This window comes from Lissotriton vulgaris, chromosome 1_2 (genome assembly GCF_964263255.1).
Source record: "Lissotriton vulgaris chromosome 1_2, aLisVul1.2, whole genome shotgun sequence".
Lineage (NCBI taxonomy): Eukaryota > Metazoa > Chordata > Amphibia > Caudata > Salamandridae > Lissotriton > Lissotriton vulgaris.
In genome coordinates, this window is record NC_141686.1 from 100,179,439 (window position 1) to 100,183,816 (window position 4,378).

The following is a 4,378-nucleotide window of genomic DNA, read 5'->3' on the forward strand; positions in this document are numbered from 1 at the left end:
GGTTACGTGTGTGGGCCACGCCTGCCGCTCATTCCGATTCACAATAAATCTCAATCCTGGAGAATTGTCTGCTATGCTAGCCTTCGTGGCCCAGTTCAAATGTTCATCATATTTCCTGCAAAAATAGTAAAAGGAAAACAAAGATTTGGATTTGGAAAATAGTTTATTACCATCTTGTAAAAAAAAAAACTTTCACATTTGAGTCAAAAAGGAGAGGCTAGGTCTCACTAATTTGCTCAGGCTGTTTTACACCTACTGCTCCCAGGTGCTGTCCTGCTACCAATGGGCATTGAAGCTTTGGCCTGCTCTGTTTCTAGCCTGTGTCAGTGCACCTTTCGTTACACAACCTGGAATTCTAGAGCTCTCTCCAGAACACCATATTGATGCCCAACATAGCATGAACACCTGATCAACACAGCTGAGTGCAGCCCAGAACCCCTGAGCTCAAGCAATCCATAAGCCTCAGCCTCCCAAGTAGCCAGGACAACAGGCACACGCCACAATGCACTGTAAACTCTGCAGATGGCCTAATGATGAAATAAATTGCCTAAGTAAGGATAATGATAAAGTACGGTGTAACGAATTGATGGTATACCAGCGATATTTCAAGAAAATCAATTTCACTATCCTTCAAAGAAACAAAAATAATATATTTTCAAGAAGCAGTGTGAATATGGGAAGGGCCTTTAAACCCTTCACTGCTAGGGCTATTCCCCAGCTGTGCTGGGGGGCGGAAGGGCGCTCACAGCGCCTCGGTGCTCATGACGAGGTCAGCTTGTCATGAGCTACGGCGCTCCGGTGCTCATGACGAGCTAAGCTCGTCTTGACCATGCCTGTTTCAATGGAACGCTCAGCAAAGCAGGGGAATTATCCCCGCGTGTGAGTGTTCCACGGTCCATGATGAGCTCAGCTCGTCATGATCACCGGAGCGCCGTGGCTCATGACGAGCTGACTACGTCATGAGCATGGGAGGGGTTAAAAAAGATGTGGAGTTTAATAAATTGGAAAAGAAGAGGGTTGAACTGATTTATGGGAGAGAGCAAGTAGGGTCAGAAAGACTGTGAAGGGGAAGTGAATACAATATAAATACTAGTATTTAGAGAGTTAGAGATAGGCGGAGGGACAGAGGGGAAAGAGAGTGAAAGTGAGAGAGAAGAGCCAACTTAGGGCTGAGTTCTCTTTATTTGCCAGTGACTCCCTGTAGCAGCTTATAGGCACTAATTCAAGCACTTCTGTAGCGATACCTTCTTGTTATGCCGAGCCAGCTAATGTTGAGAAAAGCAGCAAGGGTCACAATAATGGAACTGGTCTGCAACATTGGAATTTATAAAGTGCTATGGAGTGGGGGGTCTAGAAGAGTTATTATAAAGAATGAATATGCGTCATTCTGTTCTCTAGCCTCAACAGCTGCAAGAGAGGAACTCCTGCTGGCCAAGAAGATTAATGTCAGTTCAGCTTGAGCAGGTGAAAGCAAGCCTGATTCTGCAGTGGGATGAAATTACACTTTTGCTTCAGAGGTGGTCACGGGCTACTGCACATTAGGAAACCGTTTATTGAGGTACAGTTGGATTGCTCTATCTTCTCCCACCAAAATCAGCTGGTAATGCAGTGTTCTGTACCAATGAGCTATTTTGGTTCTCCCTGCCCCTTCCAGCTAATGGGTCCCACTGACTAAGGAAAGTGATTCTAACAGATTTGCATTCCTTATCAGAGGACACTTCATGACTTATTTTATGCTGTGCCAAATCAAGGTATATTGAGTAATGATCTTGACAGACCCATATTGGAGAACTGCAGCACCTGTCAACTTGCTCCCTTCTACAGGGATTGCTAAATAACATCAACATTTAAAAAGTATTAACCCCTTTGATGCTGATGACGGAGCGGTTCCGTCATCAGCACAGCCCCTGGGGCATCCCCCCTGGGGCATCGATCGTGCCCACAGCAACAGGGATGGCAGCGGAAGAGTTTCCGATGCCAACCCCGACCCCCCCCCCCCAAGCTTCCTGATGACGTCAGCGCGCTGTGCGTGCTGACGTCACCAGGAAGCACTGGACGCGCTGGAAACCATTTGTTTCCAGCTCGTCCAGTGATCGGAGTTAGGCTTTGGCCTCCGGTGGGGCAGGGGGGCATTTTGTTGGGCCTTGGGGCATCGGGGGGAGGAAACAGTGTTTCCTCTCCCCTGATGACCCAATGTAGGGCATTCCTGGTGCACGATCGCGCACAGCGTCGCGATGATGCCCCTGGAATGCCCCCACTAGACACTAGGGATGTTTTTTTTGGCAAAAAGGAAGCGGTCGCTTCCTAGGGGGCACATATAAAATCAGACTTTTCTGCCTCCCCCTGGGGACAGATCGGCCGTTTTTTGGTAGATTCTGGATCCAGCAGGGCGCAGAAAAGTCCACTAGAGCCAGGGAATTTGTTTTAAAAAAAATCTGAAGCGACCCCTTGGGCAAGGGTCGCTTCCTTGGGCCCAAAATATTTGTAAAGTATATTTTTCCCCCTCTGGGGGCAGATCGCTTTTTTATTTGTTCTTTCTGCCCCCAGGGGGGGGGGGGCAAAAAACCCCACTAGACACCAGGGAATTCATTTTTTTAAAATGGAAGCGACCCCTTGGGCTAGGGTTGCTTCCAGGGCGCCCAATTTTTTTACAAATTATATTCTGCCCCCCCCCCCTCCCCCGGGGACAGATAGCCTGATTTTTTGGCCCCAAGTGGGGGCAGGAAAGTACACTAGAGCCAGGGAATTGTTTTCCCTGGTGACCAGTCGCTTCCATGGGCCATTTTTTTTGTATATTCTGCCACCTCCGGGGTCAGATTGGTTTCTTTATTTGGCCTTTCTGCCCCCAGGGGAGGGCAGAACACCCCACTAAACACCAGGGAGTGTTTTAAATTTGAAATGGAAGCGACCCCTTGCGCAAGGGTCACTTCCTTATGGGCCTAATTAATTTGTTAGACTTTTCTGCTCCCCCCTTGGGGACAGATTACCTATATTTTGGCATTTCTGGCCCGGGCGGGGAGGGGGCAGAAAAGCCCAATAGAGCCAGGGATGTACAAATAAATAAATTGGTTGCTTCCAGGAGACATATATTTGTTTATGTGTATTCAGCCCTTTTATTTGGCCTTTTTACCCCCATTTGTGTAGTGACATAGCCTGTTATAATGTGTATTGTTTTTATTTTTTGTGAATTGTAATGTTTTATTTCCCCCTTTTTTGTTCTAGTTCAAGGCTTTTGCTCTTTAGACTGTTGCGGGTTGCGGTTTCGTTAGTGGTGGTTCTCCTGTTTGTGTAGTTGCATGGGTTTGGTAAGAGACCTTTTTTGTACAATTTCAATGTAAATGTGTTTTTTGCAAAGTGTGTAATATCACCAGTATGTTTGGTTTCTGTTTTTTGAGTGTCTAAAAAATTATTTGCATTTGTGCTTGGTGTGTATTTTGTTTTCTGTAGATTCATTTTTTTTCTTCTTTCTAGTGGGATATCGTTGACTATTTTCTGTGTCTTTGCAGAGTAGGTGCTGGTGAGTGTAGCAGTCCCTTGTAAGTGAATTGTATAGTTTTTCAGTATATAGATCTTTGTGATAAAGGCACACATTTTTTTACTTACTCTGCACTGTGTTGGTTGTTGACTTGTTTGTGCAGGATCCTTTCTTAGTAAGGATAATGGCTAGCTGCCGGAATACAGCTCAGCAAGTTGTTGGAATGCTTTTTGATTCTTCCTCCGACCATGGTCCAGAGACTGACTCTGATTCCGAGGCATTGGTGGGAGGGGAAGATTCAGGCAGTGAGTTTTCTCTCGTCATGGCATCATCTGATGATGAAGATACTCTGAGTGCAGATGAAGCTACTCTTGGTGCGGATGAAGAGCCTGTGTTAGAGGAGGACACTGATGTGCCGATAGTGCGGCAAGAGGCATCTGGGCTGCAGCCTGGGGCTGCAAGACTTCCCGTTGGTATAGTGAGACAAGAGGCATCTGGGCTGCAGCCTGGGGCTTCAAGACTTCCCGTTTGTATAGTGAGACAAGAGGCATCTGGATTGCAGCCTGGGGCTGCAAGACTTCCCGTTGGTATAGTGAGTCAAGAGGCAGCTGGGCGGCAGCCTGGGGCTGCAAGGCTTCCCGTTTAAAGTGCTGACCTCTGGGTTGCCCCAGGCATGGTGCAGCCGGCATTGCCAGACTTTACTGGTGTTCCAGGGTGTAGGGTGAACACTGAAAACTTTTTGCCGATTGATTTTTTTCAGTTTATGGATGATGTGTTTTTGGCAGAGATTGTTGAGCAGACTAATTTGTATGCCGAACAGTTTTTGAGGGAGAACAGTGCCAGCCTTAAGTCCCACTCTAGAGCTACCTGATGGACTCCCACAAATCTGGAAGAGATGAAGAA

At 46.9% G+C, this 4,378-nt stretch overlaps 1 non-coding gene across 1 annotated transcript; it reads right to left on the minus strand.

Moving 5' to 3' along the window:
• Positions 1–211: 211 nt before the first annotated feature.
• On the minus strand, positions 212–511 carry LOC147733991 (signal recognition particle RNA). The gene has a single exon (XR_015307817.1).
• Between the last annotated feature and the right edge of the window lie 3,867 nt (positions 512–4,378).